We start from the raw sequence: 14,505 nt of genomic DNA, 5'->3' as shown, positions 1-14,505 counted from the left end.
GCGGTGCCGGGGAGGCCCGCCCTGTGGGGGGGGGGGGTTGGGGGAGGTGAGATTCCGTGGCCCCAGGGATGCCCCCGTGCTTCCCCGGAGCCGGCCTGCAGTCTTCCCACCGCCCCGCCCGCGGACCTGTGGTCTGTGGTCGGAACAATCAATCCTGCGTGCTTGCTGCATGGCGGGCCTTCTCTGAGAACAGCTTAGCTCATAATTTTCAAGCGCTTAAAGACATCTTGTCATTATTTAACTCTCAAATGGGATTCTTACGAATTGGAGAAATACGTTCCGCCAGTTTCCACCTGCTCCGGCTCCCTCGCCTGGAGTGCATCAAGTTATTACGCTGTGCCCGGGGCTGCCTCCCAAAGAGAGAGCGCTGGGGAGGCGGGAGTGCGGCCGCTCCTCGCCTAAGTTTTACTGTCATTTCCTGCCATTATGGAAGGGGTTTGGCATCATTCATTCATTTCAGCAGACTTTCACTGATGTCTGCCGGGGCTGGGAGCAGGGGACACAGAGGCGAGGGCTATGGTCTTGCAGCTTTCACAGTGTCACAGGGCGGGTGACAGACCCACAGGCGACTAGCTGCTGCTGGTGTCTGAGCCCAGGGCCAGCAGCTCCACGGGCCCAGGGTGAGCCCAGCCCAGGCCCAACCTGCGGGCCCCTGACTTACGAGCAAGGTTGCGGCAGGCAGCGAGGGAAGGAACACTTTCAGTAAGTGGAGCAGCCCTTGGGGGGGAAACAAAGCGTGACCGGATCACACATACAACAAACCCAAGGGAGCACCAGGGGTGGGTGGGCTCTCTGGGGCGGGGGGATGGGAAACCAGACACCAGCACTCCCCTCCCAGGAGCTGATGTTCTGGAGGAAGACAGACAATAGATCAGCAAAACACTTGTGCAGTGTCAGGCAGCAATATGCACTGTGGGCAAAAGTCAACCGGGACAAGGGACAGAGAGTAACAGGGGGAGGGACTTGGGAGCAGTAGATAAAGGCTCCGATCTGTAGAGGGCGGGCAGTTTGCAGCAGTGCATCCATCCCTGCAGCCCCAGGGAGTCAGCAAGACAGATAGGCATCCTGGCATCCTGCTCTCAACGTGCAGAGAAGGCAGCTCCATGGCCACTGAGCTAAAGCCGGAGCCCATGCATTGGGCAGTGCGCTGGGGCCACAGCGACGGCATGAGACGGTGAAGAGCTCAGCCGAGACCTGCAGTGGACTGGGCCCGGCAGAGCCCCTGCCCCCTCCAGGCACTTTCCAGGCCGAGCAGGCGGAAAGCCTTGGGGAGGCTCACATCATCCCGGGAGCCAGCTGCCTGCAGGCGCCTCCGAGCTTCATCCTAAGGCAGCAGCCACGGTCCACGCCATGCTCATGTGGAGGGGGCGTGAGGACAGGCTGCGTGACCTGCGGCTGGTCGCTCAACTTACTAGACCTCAGGGGTCCCGTCTATACCCTGGGGACATGCCTTCCACCCAGAGGTGTCACAAGGGTTAAATGAAGTGACAAGCTTGGACCGCTCAGCACAGTAACTGGCCCAGGTGCAGCCAGTCCCTTCCTCCCCCTGTGCTCCCTGCCCACCCCCCACCAGACGAGGTGTGTGCGAAGGAGCAGGAACGGGTTAACTCAGCTCATCTACGTTGTCCAAACCCCACACATCCAAAGGAAGGTTTAGCCCTTGACTGGTGCCTGGAAGAGTCACGTCTAAGCACTTGGAAGGTCCTGCCTGTTAAGAGCTGTTTCCTAAGGCCTTGGGCCGGCCACACGTCTCTGCTAACAATGATTCGTGGTGGGGGCCTTGGGTCAGTGGGTCTCATTTTTACCTTGGAGGGGCTGGAGACTCAGGCCAGCCACAAAGCGACATGACCAACCCCCAGAAGGGCAGCAGGGAGATCCACGCGGGGGTGCCAGGAGGGTCCCGGGTGTCCTGGGTCCTGTCTGCACCTGCCGAAGGCTCTGCTGTGAGTAGGGGTCTCCTCCCTGAGCCCCGCCCCCCTCCTGTGCAGAATGGCAGCTGCCAGCACCCCTCCCTGCATGCTTTCCGAGGCTCGCCCAGGGCCTGCTCTTGTTAGGAACCTGGCTCCATCCTGAAGGCTCTAGAGACACAGGGGAGGTTGTTCAGAGAGTGATGTCATGATTTGGGAGAAGAGGAAACCAGCGTTGGTTGAAGGAACAGAGAGAACTCTGGGCCTCTGGCTGGCATGTCTGCGGGTTTTATCAGCTGGGAAAACACAGGCCAGGTGGGTGTGAACCCAGAGGTGCTCATTGTCTTCCACGGAGGGGCCCATCCTTCTTTGTGGTTGATGCTGACAGGGGCCCCTGCAGGATGCGTGAGCATGGGAAAGGGGAGACGGCGTGCCCCCTGGGAAGGAACTGGGCCAGGGTCCCCTCTGACCCCCAGCCGAACCATGAAGCAAAAATTCCCAGTTCACATGGAGCCTGGGTCTTCTTCCCTGGGTGGTCCTGCTGCTTGTTGGAGCCCCCACCCACAGCCACACCCGCAGCACAGGTTGGAGAAGCGTCTCCTCTCACACCTTCCCTTCTGGGAAGTGGTCCCTGGTGAGGACTGGGGGCTGCGTGGGGTGGGGGGACGTTCATGGGCTCAGAGCCGGACTCCTGGGGTTCAGACTCAGCCCCTGTGCTTATCACTTCACCTCTCCGTGCCTCGGTCTCCTCCTCTGGAAAATGGGATGGTGATGCTCGCCCCTACCTCGCAGAGGTATTGGGAGATTTAAGGGGGCCGAACCATGCCACACATGCAGCATGGAACCTGCCATGTGGGGGCAGCGATGCTGAGTTATTGCATTATTCTTATGGTTGTTGCTTGATATCACAAGCAAGCTAAGCCTCAGGGTCCAGTATTAGAAAAGGACGGAGGCACCTGCGGGCCCAGATCTCAGAACTTCACCCCAGGTCCTGCGGGGCCTCCCGCCGGAGCGTGCGCAGCTGGTGCTGGGGAAGCGCGGGTGCCGGTGCCGGAGGGCACGTCTTTCAGGACACAGTTGGGGAATGGAAACCCGAAGGCTATGGGCGTGACTATTCGGTTTTGTCATTGAATCAACCTTTGTTTTGTATTCCGGGAATTTTTGACATTAAAACCTGTCCATCCAATGTCCCCAGTTTCATGGCTTAAAGCATCTCTTTGATGTTTGCTGAGATGGAGAGTCGTGCTCAGGGTGTCTCACTTCCTACTTCATTTTTGTACTTTGTGTTGAAATATTCCTCTGAACATTTAAAAATAGGATTTCCTTCCATATCGCCCAGATCTCATCTGCTAATGTCGCTTTACATTTTTTTTCTTCCTCTTTAAAAATGTTCAATATATCATTTGGGCTGCCTTTAGCAGAAATCAGATACAGTCAACAGTTACTCAGAAAATCAACTCAAAGCGTCAGATTCTGTAATCTGGGAATCGGCATGTAAAAATGTTATCATTTTCTGCCAGGACCCTCTAAGAATAAATGAGGACACTTGTTTTTAAAATATTGACTTGTAAGAGTTTCTTGAATCTAAGAATACATTTTTTAAAAGCCACGCAGAAGCTTAGAACTCCACTCCCAGGACTTAACCCTAGGGGATAATCCAGGGTGTGTTAAAGGAAGGAAAATTTAATGAAGGGCACAGGGGCTTGTAATAGAAATAATAGAAAAACAACAAAAAAAGCCAATTTCCAAAAAAAAAGGAAAAAGTCAATTTCCAAAGTGCACAGCACGTAGTGGGCACTTAGTGTTTTCAGAAAGGCTTTAGAAAAGCTCGTCCTAACCAGTGACCCGGCAACGACGCCACGTGCCCGGGGTGGGATACTACACAGCAGGCGGGCAATAAATGCGGCCCATTCAGTTATAAAGGCTGAACAAAATCTGGGCCCACATTGTAACTGCAACCTGTAAATACGCTCACCTGCGGACAAGGGCTGGCCGGGGGTGGAGGGCCCAGCTGATGGCTGAACGAGACTCTTCTTTTCTTTTTATTGTTGTTGCTGTTTTCTGTTGATCTCATTCTATTATTTTTTCACATTAACTGTTTTTTGTGTGTATGTATATTTTTTATTGAAGTACAGGCAGTTTACACTGTTGTGTCAGTTTCTGGTGTGCAGCACAACGCTTCAGTCACACATGAACATGTGTATGTTCATTCTATTGTTTTTTAAAATGATTCCAAGAGGAGTGGAGGGTGCATCCGCATACTGGGAAGGAGACTTTATGGTGTGAAAGCTGCCGAACTTCAGGGATTTTCCTGAGGATAGGTTCCTAAGGTCTCAAGGGGAACCTAAGCTGGCCCGGGCCCCTAGCTGGCCTTGACACCAGCCCCTGACGCTGGGGCTCACACTCCTCAGCCTGGAGCGTTCTCCCGCCCTCCGTGTGCTGGGGATTCCTGGCTGTCCGCGCCCCCCACCCCCCCGGGGCAGCTGCCGACTGGGAAGCTCTTCGGAGCTGTGCTATCTGGTCTGCAGCAGGTCTCTCGTGTTACCATTTGTCTTATTCTATTTGGACGCTTCCTATTTGAAATGACACTTCTGGGCTTCAGGGGGCCTGGCATCCTCCCCAACGGGCTGGTTCCCCGGGAGAGCGTGTGCATCCGTGCGCGTCACCCTGGGCAGCGGGGCGAAGACGTCGGGTGCGGCCGGGCCTGTTCCTGGGAGGTGACTGGCCTGTCCCAGTTGTAGGACGGCTTGTGTGTCCTTCCTGACAAAATGCAAAGCGACAAGCACTGCCCCACCGGCCTCCCCACACCCCCACTGCGTCAGGGTCACCCTGGCCTCTCCACACCCCCACTCCCCCCGCCCCGGCCTCCCCACACCCCCACTGCCACCCCCCTCCACCGGCCTCCCCACATCCCCACTGCGTCAGGGTCGCCTCGGCCTCTCCACGCCGCCACTGTGTCAGGGTTGCCAGGCTCGCCGTGGCTTCTGCAAGTGCACCGGCTGAGGGCTTGTGGAGTGGCTGTGAAAGCAGGGACGTCTGCTGGGATTTGATGAGACCCGTGTGCCACAGTGAGCAGCAGGCCCACGCCCGGTGAGCCGTGCCCATGCCAGCAGAGTGCCCAGGACACAGGCACCATTTAGCCCCCATGGTTATAACCCACTTCTAAAGACTCCACCTGCTGGGAAAAGAGCCTTATGCAAAGCTCCCACCTTGGGGCATCTTAAAACCTCCAGAAATAAAACCAGCAGAACTAGGGTGTCCCTTTCCCATCCAGAGAGCTGGACACTGGTAGGAGGTGCCCAATTTAGAACCCAAGTCGGATACAGCCTCTCTTTGTCCCTTACGAGCTGAGCAAGTGACTCCACACGCTTGTGTCTTAGTTCACACGCCTGCACAGCAAGAGCGGTGGGCGGGATGGGGAGGAGGTAAGGTAGCCCGCTGGGGGTCTCGCTCCTGGGCCTGGAGCAGCCTCCGCCCCGGCGGCCCAGTCAGGGCTGAGGCCCCCGAGCGTCATTAGCATCTCCTCCGGGCTCCGTTCCGTGGCTCCTGGCCTGGGCGACTCCACGCCTCTGCCTGGGGCTGGGGCTTTTATTCCTTCGTTGCCGCCACTCGGAGCAGCCAGCGTCCTGACCAGCACTGGGGACTGAGTGTCAGGGGCGCTTCATACCCCCACCCCTTTGTCCGATGCCCTCTTCCTCCCCTTCCCTTCTCAGTTCCTGCCAGCTCCCCTGCAAGGCCCCCCAGGCCCCCCCGAGGCACATGTAGAGCCTTTGCCGGCTTCCATGAGAGCTGTTGGCACTTTCCTGGGTTCCATGGAAGCTTCTGGCATCTTCTCCAGACTCTGACAGCTCCTAGAACCCTTCCCCAGGTTCCACGGGAGCTCCTGGCACTTTCCTAGGTTCCGTGGAAGCCTCTACCACCTTCTCCAGGCTCTGAGAGCTCCTGGCACCTTCCTGGACTCCGAGCTCCTCTTTGGCTGCATTTCCCAGGTCCTTTCCTTGTGCTTCACCCCACCCCCCGGATCCTGGGCTCCCCAGAGGCAGCACCCTGCCCTGGTCCACACCAGGTGCGGCAGGAGCATGGCTCATCAGAATGGACGCTGGCACCGCCCAGAACTGGCTCCTGGTGGCCCCTGCTAAGCTGGGTTTAAGCCCTTTACTGCTGGTCTGTGAGGAGGTCTTGGGAGGGGCCGCGTCCAGGAGGAGGGGCTGTTGACTGACTGGTGTGGAATTCTTTCAGGATCTGAACAGTGAGTACAGCTGAGCTGGGACCACTGGCTGCAGAAACCCCGCCCACCCACACTGCACACCATGCCCAGCACCAAGCGTGCACGTAATAGGTGCTCAGGAAAGCTGTGCTGAAAGGAACTCCAGCTGAAGGAATTCACTGATCTCAGGAATTTTGAAGGATATGGAGTAAGAAGGCACAGTAGGCCAGGAGCCAGCATGAGGAGAGCATTGTGTGGGCTGCCCTGCAGGGCGATCTGGTCCCAGGTCCTGCCCCAATTTCCACCCCTAAGGTTTGTAGAGCTGCAGGCGGGGATACTGAGGCAGTCTCTGGGACCAGGGCCTGCCAGGCCCAGCTTTATTCGGGAAAGATCTGCCAGCAAGCTTAACAGCACCTAATATCCATGGGCACAGAGCATCAGCAGGGCCACAGAAGTGAGGCTAAGAGCCACACGTGGAAAGGCTGGTTGGGAGACTCCTGGGACGGGCTTGGAGAGGTGGGCACGGGCCCCTGCTGCCCCAGCCCTCTCAGCCAGCCAGGAACACTGCCTGGGCTGATTTAAGACTGGCTTGAGTTAAGGAGAAGCCCTAAGCCAGGGAGAAAACCCACGGGTGGGACTAACAGCTCCTGAGTGAGGACAGGCTGTGGTCAGTGTCCGAATGCTAACGTGTCAGAGAACATTGCCCACCAGGCTCTGCGAGAATGAGACATGGAGTCAGAAAGTCCAGGCGCGCAGGGTGGGTGCTGGGCTGTGTGAACACCTCCAGGGTCGGGGGTGCACCCCTCGGGGAGCAGCCTGGGGTGGAGCAGAGAAAGCAGACTTGAGCCTGGCTGCCTGGGCTTAAACCGACTTTCCTGCAGTTGCTGTGCGACCCTCAGCAAGTCAGGGAAAGGCCTCGAGCCCCAGTTTCCTCAGGAAGGTATGCTCCAGGTCGAATGTGGCTGCCAGCGCTCTGCCCCGGGCACAATGCGCCCACGTTCATGTTAATGCCCCCAAGAGGCCGTTCACCTTGGAGGGAGACCACGCTCCCAGATCCTTGTGGTGACTTGCATGGCGCCTCCTCTGCCACCAACATCATGCGCCCCTTGAAGGCAGGTTGAGATCGCTTCGCTCAGCTCACCCACCTGGCTGGCGTCTGACTCCCTGCTTCACACTCAGAATCTCAAGTCACATCACAGAATTTTCTTAAAGGACTTGACGGCCCCACCAGTGCCCTGTGCTGCCTCAGTTCTCCTCCCTCGCTGATCCTGGGAGAGTTTATCAGTTGGTCCAGGGCAGCAGTGGATCAAAGCCTCGTCTTTCTGGGCCCCACTGCGTTGTCAGTTCCTGAGGACAAGGGTGGCCCCTGGGTGATGTCCCCTAGGCGAAGATATTCCTTCTCATCTCACCTTGCAGACCTTGGGGGCAGCTGGAGTCCGACCAAAGCTCCGCAGGGCGGTCAGCCGGGGTATGAGTCTCTAACAAACTTACACCACCTTCCCTGGAGGGAGAGCCGGGGGTGGGCGCCTGGAGATCGGAGTTGGATCCATCTCTGACCTCACCATGGGTATCTGAGGTCTATGCCTCAGGCCCCTTTTACAGATAAAGAAACTGAGTCTTGTGGAGGTCCCAGCCTTGCCCCAGGCCACACACTTGCAAGTGGTGCCGGCCTGCAGGGGGCGCCACTTTTCCTGGCTGTGCGGTTTCCCAGTGTTGTGGGGAGACGGGTGGGGGCGCTCGTCTGCATGGGGGGAGGGGCAGGAGCGGAACATAAGTCCCTGCCAATGAAATAATTATAGGGTATGAAAATGCCTTAATTAAATCATTAAAAAAGCGAATATGTACAAACACTCAGCAATTAAGCTACCGATGTGCAAATAGCTGTTCTCTTACTGTGCTTGCCTTCCATGTATATATTTGTTCATTTTTAGAGTCTAGTTTTTTGTTTTAAATTTTTAACTTGAATATATCTAGACTGGATACTCTGAGTTGCTGTCAGAAGAACTTGGAGGTGGTGTGAGCGCTGGGGAAGGTTGGGGTGGGCGGTGGGGGGCCGGCAGCCTGGCACAGAGGATGCCCTCAGTGGGCCCTGTTTCCCCCTCCTTCCCCCTCCTCCCCTCTTTCTTCCTCCCCACTCCTTCCCTTCCTCCCTCCCCAGCTTCCTTACCCCTGGACTGCTGGGCTCTCACAGGGATTTTGACTGTCCTGAGATGAGAGGGGGAGTCTCTCCCCAACAGGCAAGTTCAGAGGTCACTTGCTGGCTGGTGCTCAGACATTAATCAAATCCAGTCTCCACAGTTTCTATGCGAAACTTGTCCAGAGAGGGATACCGGCTCACCCGAGGTCACACAGCCTCCGGGGCTGGTACCTGGAGCACCTCCCTAGGAATCCAACAAGCATTTATTGAGTGCTAGCTGTGTGCCTGGCCTGTGGGTTCTTGGATGATCTTGGTGACCGCTGTCCTCATTCCACCTGGGTGATCTGGGAGGAGGTAGCATTGCATTCAGGGTTGGTCCCTTGGGCTGGGGAGGGAGGGGGTTGGATTTAGATAGGAATCAGGAATGTAAGGCATTCAATTCAGAGTCCTCCTTGTCCCAAGCTCATAACAGAGATACTCACTCTCTGGGGAGGAGACAGGGCCTCCCAGCACTGGGCATCTGAAGTGTCCCCGGGCATCCCTGTTTTGCATCGCAAGAGTGGCGCTTATTTCTGGCAGCTCTCAGACACGCAGGGCGAGGCAGGGGCCGCACCGCACTCCGCCACTTTCAACTTTCATTTCCTGGAATAAATCTTCATAGTACGGATCACTGTCACTGCTAGACTTCTTCCTTCATTTGAATTTCTTTGAGAAACAGGTGGCCTGAAGAAATAATGAGGAGACATAAGGACACTTGCATGGCCCACGAAGAGCGAGGTCTGCCTGGGCGAGGGTTTCCCCCAAAACCGATCCCTCAGCATGTCAGTGAGACCCCGAGGCCAAGTAATAGGCAGGGAAACTGCAGGCTTAAGGCACGTGATCACAGCCTTTTCCACTTGTGGGGACCCCAGGGACCCCTGCTTCCAGCCCTCTAGTGCCTCCAGCGGAAGCCGATGCCCATCCCTGAGTGTGTGCCCGGGACCAGTAGCGGTGAAGGGGCATGGCCAGACCCCCGACCTCCAGACCCCTCGCTCCCAGCCAGCCCGATGCCACTTTGCCTCTCGGCTTCATGGGGTCTTGGGGCTCCTCAGACAGGTGCCAGGTGAGGAAGTGGCCCCGGCCGTGGGCACGGGGGAAACGTGCTGCTCTGACCTCTTCAGGGACCCCTGTACCCCGCAGGCGTTGCGGGGCTGAGAGAGCATCCTTCCCCCGGGGGCTGTCCTGCCGCCCAGCCCCGCCCTGCGCCTCCCTGAAGCTGCACCCAGCTCAGTAGTGCCTCTGGCCCCACACGTCGCCCTGGGTCTCCCTCCATCTCCTCCCTCAACCCAGTGCCTCGCCATCCCCAACGCATGCCCCCGGGTAGGAGTCCTGCCCTTCCTTTCTGCTCCTCCCCACCCCCATCCACCTCTGTCCACCTCCGTCACCCGCCCCATCTGCAGTCACAGCAGTCTTCCCAAAATGACGATGTGCGATGACACCTCCCACCAGGCATACCTTGACTGAGTACAACCTAACGCTCTTCATGGAGTCACTCAGCTCATCCTCTGAGAACGCTGCCCTCGCCCTGCAGAGGCCGCCCACAGCCTCTGCCTGTGTCCAGACCCGCCGGTCCAGCAGAAATAGGATGTGAGCCACATGTGGGTTGTCATTAAAAAGTAGAAACGGGTGACATGAAAAGTCCTCGAGCAACCTTAGAGGCATGTTACCGAGGGAGACAAGCCGATCTGAAAAGGCTACTTAACGTACAGTTCCAACATAGGACTTTCTGGAAAAGGCAGAGCTCTGCAGACGGTGGAAGACCCGTGGTTGTGGGGCTGGGGGCGGGGAGGGAGGGCAGAGGACGAGGCGGAGTGCGGGCGTTTCTGCGAAGTGAGACTACTCTGTGTGGCGCTGTCATGCTGGGTACATGTCATCACACATTGGTCCAGAGAACGCACAACCCAAGAGTGACCCCTCGTGTAAGCTACAGAGTCCGAGTGACAATGACCTGTGAGTGTAGGTGCATCCGTCCTAACAGTGTGCATCTCTGGTGGGGGATGCACGTAGCGGGGCAGATTATGCACGTGTGGGGGCAGGGCTGGACGGGGATTTCTGTACCCTGCTCTCGGTTGAACTGTGACCCTAAAACTGCTTTGAAAAAATTAACTCTATTAATGACAGAAAGAAACAGATGCAATTAATCTTAATAATAAGTTTTCTTTGACTTGGTATATCCAAAATATTATGTCAACATGTATCTGGTATAAAATTACAATGAGATAGTTTACACTCTTTTTTATCTACTGCATCTTTGAAATCAGTGTGTACCTGACACTTACAGGGTGTCTCCGTTCAGAGGAATTGCCACCATCCTGGGCGCTCAGCAGCCCCCCGTGGCCAGGGCGGGCTGTAATCCAGAGCAGGTCCAGATCTGTCTGGGGTTCTGGGGCCGTTCACGCTGTCCATCTCTTTAGCCTCTGGCCCTGCCCTCTCTCTCACAGCTCACTGTCACCCCTCCTGCTCCCAGCCGGACCTCAGACCTGGCTCAGTGCCCCCCAGGTCTGTCACGTCTTCATCCCAGGAGTCTAGGAATATGTCACCTCACAAGAAAGAGGGCTTTGCAGATGTGATGAAGATGAGGGTGGGGCAGTTATCCCGGATTAGCCAGGTGAGCCCTTTGCAGCCACAAGGGTCCTTCTAGGAGGCAGTCAGAGGAAGACTTGACGAAGGAGACATGACAATGGCAGCAGAGATCGGAGGGATGCACTTTAGAGATGGAGGAGGGGCCACGAGCCAAGGAATGCAGGCAGCCTCTAGGAGCTGGAAAAGGCAAAGAAGTGGATTTTTCCCCTAAAGCTTCCAGAAGGTGCAGAGACCTTGATTTGAGCCCATAAGACCATCTTGGACTTTGACCCCCAAAACTGTATGATAATAAATGGGTCTTGTTTTAAGCGACAAATTTTGTAGCAATTTGTTGTAGCAGCCACTGGAAACTCATACACCCCTCCTTGAAGTCTGCCCAGCCGGCATCAGCCTTCCTCTCCTCTGAGCCTGTCATCCACCGGGACCCCCGGGGACGGTGGGAGATGAAGAGGGCCTGCCCTGGGGGTGATGGAGGTGTTGGCGTGGAGTACAAGCAATTTAGGAGGAGGACTCAGCAAGATGGGGCATTGGATTAGCTGGGCCGTGGGGGTGAGAGAGCTGACGATGGCCCCTGGCTCAGGGCAGTTTGACGGCCCCCTAGAGTCTCCCAGCGTTCTCTGGACGTCTCCACTGGCATCATTGCTTACCTGGAACGATCTGTTTGCTCTCTGTCTCACCAGCCAGCCTGTCATCCCCAAGGGACAGGACAGTGTCTGTCTTGCTCACTATGGAATGAAGTGACCGGCACACAGTAGATATTCAATAGACATGTGTGACAGCAATGAATTTGAACAAAGAAATTTGAGTTCCCAGTCCTAGTGTGAAACTTAAAGCACAAAAGAGCTGAACAAATGTTGAATGAAGGAGTGAATGAATGAATGAATGATGTCCTCAGTCTCTGGCAGGTGGCCTGGAACTTGGGGCTAATGGCTACTGAGGGAATTGGATTTGCATTATCCTGAAGGGTGAGGAGTCCCTGACCGCTTGATAGCTGACGACGCAGTGGCAGGATTTTGCTTTAAACAGATCCCTCCTCCCCTTTCAAGAGAGGAGAAAGGAGGGCGACCTTGTCCTCAGGGCCTTTGCACCTGCTCCCCCCGCTACCTGGAATGCTGTATGAGTTCCTTGGGCGGCTGTGACAAAGTCCCACACAGGGGTCAGCTTTAGACAATGGAAATCTGTTGTCCACAGTCTGGAGGCTGGAAGCCTGGGGTCCGGGTGTCAGCAGGGTCAGCTCCTTCTGGAGGCCCTAGGGGAGAATCTGTCCTTTTCCTCTCTCCTCGCTTCTGGTGGTGGCTGGCAATCTTGGGCATCCCCAGTCTGTCTCCATTGTCACGTGGCATTCTCCTGGTGAGTCTAGGTGTCTGCCCAGGCCTCCTTTGTAGGACACCAGTCGTTGAATTAGAGCCCATCCTACTCTGGTAGGACTTCGTCTTAACTTTATTACACCTGCAAAGAACCTGTCTGCAAGTCAAGGTCACATTCACGGGTTCTGGGTAGACAGGAATTTTAGGGAGACGTTACTTAACCCTAGTGCAGGTGGCTTCCCCCAGCCAGGCACGTAGCAGTCTCTCCTCCGTCCTTTCCCAGCTCCGCCCAGGCATCATCGTGTCTGAGTGGCCTCCACGCCGACTCCCTGAGACAGCAATCCCCCTGCCCCTCCACCCCCCTATCCTGTTCATTCTTCTTCCCAGCCCTGATGGCCTTTGACACAGTTACATTTTTGCTTATCTGTTTATCGCCTTCCTTCTCTGGCCCCATAGAATGGATGTTCCTGGGCGGAGGCCCCCCCCCCCCCGTGCTCCCTGCCGCAGGCCCACACTGGCAGGTGCGTCTGAGTGAGCCGGTGTGAGGAGGCTGCTGCAGCCACCGGCAGGGGGTCACGGGGTAGGCTGGATCTGGGGAGACAGGCTGGGCAGGGCAGGTGGGTGTCAGGGATGGAGGTAAGGGGTGGCCTTCAGGGTGTCTGGGAGGCAGAATCAGTCGGGGGCTTGTCGGGTGGGAGGGGTGGGGAGGGGACCCACGGGTGCAGAGGTTTTCATGCATCCAGCTGGTAAGCACAGCTCTGTTCTGTGGGGCTTCTGCAACTTCCTGGGTCTCTGGGTCGATCCTCTGCTAATGGGCTCTCTCCATCCCAAAGCAAATCAATTTTCTGAGGTTTTGAGAGTAAGTGTTTCCCTAATTCACCTCGGGCAGTGGGGGAGCTGCTTTGTTCTTTCCTGCAGGCCCTCCCTGGGGAGGCCAGGGGCCCACAGAGGCCCGAAGGATCCAGTTCTAGGCCCCCTGGGGGAGGGCTGGCCCTGCTGGGGTTCCCTGGGAGTCAGGGGGCAGGGCTGCCCTCTGTCCTGGCCTGAGTCCTGTGAGGGACCTGACCTGTGGGGACATGGAGCCACTGAGAACAATCAACTCAGCCCATCTTCCCGGAGCCTCGGTTTCACTTGAAGATTCTGGGAGGAAATATACGCCTGTAGAGAGCACTGAGGGTGCATTACGGAATGGAATTAAAACACTGCCAGTGGTGCATGGCGTGTGTGCTAAGCAGCTCTAGGCCTGCCCCAGGCCTGCAGGACACACTGGGAGGGTCTGAGATGTCTACCTGGTCCAGCCCTCGGTGGGCCCAGAGAGGGGAAGGGGCTGCCAGGCCCCACAAAGTGCTGGGGTCTGAGGACCGGACTGCAGCTGGGAATGCCCGCCCCCCCGCCCTGGAGTGCAGCTCCTGGAGCTCAGTCTGGTCTCAGCGGTGGTTAGACAGACGGACAGGCCCAAGGGATGCCAGTGCAGCCAGCCCCAGTCACCGTGGGCTCCCACTCCTGTCCCTGTCCCCGCCTTGGGGTGACTTTCCTAGCCCGTTAGAAGACGAGGAAGCTCTGGGAGGGTCCTGAGACCACACGAAGGTCTCTGGAACTCACACCCCTGGTTTAGGGGTGGGACTGGAAGTGCGGCCCGGGCCTGGGCGTGCGTCCAGCTCTGCAGTCACGCACGTTTTAACCAGATGCTAACAAGGGGTGCTGGTTTCAGGGTCGCCGCGACTTTAAGCTTCAACGTGGAATTAATTCCACATCCTGATGAATTGGTCGCTTCCAAACAGCAGATGTGAAATTGCCCTTAATGGCTTCTCCCCTGTGGCCGCTGTGGGCTGAGGTTAGAGCTGGGAGATCTCCTGCAGCCCTGGCGATACCGGCGGGAAAGCGGGCCCTCAGGCAGATGGGAGGGACTGGCCCAAGGTCCTGCCGAGTCCAGAGGGTGTCTGACTGGGGTCTGACTTCCAGCAGCGCCGGAACTCCCTGCAGCCTACTGTCCCCTGCAGTCCTGTGGGCGCACGTGCTCAGCATGGGGGCTGTGGCCCTCTGGAGGAGCTCAGGGTCCAGGGAGGGGAACGGACAAGCAGACAGGGCACTACGAGGCGTCGGAGCAGCGCGGAACGCTCTGTAGAGCAAACAGGATGCCAGTTGTTTGTGGGATGGGCCAGGGCTCACATTCTACGTTGGCCACTTGTTAGCTGAGTGACATCAGGCAGGAGCCTGGCCCCTCTGAGCCTCTGCCTTGCCCTCTGGTCACCTGCCAGATGGACACAGGGATATAATCTGTCAGGGCTTTTCGAGGAATCAAACAGATGGGCGGACCTAGACGTG

The 14,505-nt window shown here is 57.0% G+C and overlaps 1 protein-coding gene across 9 annotated transcripts in view; it reads left to right on the top strand.

The window, feature by feature from the left end:
• SORCS2 (sortilin related VPS10 domain containing receptor 2) overlaps positions 1-14,505 on the top strand; it is a 444,813-nt gene that overhangs the window by 256,436 nt on the left and 173,872 nt on the right. The gene's annotated exons all lie outside the window — the stretch shown is intronic.

This window comes from Camelus ferus, chromosome 2 (assembly GCF_009834535.1).
Source record: "Camelus ferus isolate YT-003-E chromosome 2, BCGSAC_Cfer_1.0, whole genome shotgun sequence".
Taxonomy (NCBI): domain Eukaryota; kingdom Metazoa; phylum Chordata; class Mammalia; order Artiodactyla; family Camelidae; genus Camelus; species Camelus ferus.
Note: the sequence above shows the minus strand (reverse complement) of the source record. Positions and strands in the feature narration are given on the sequence as shown.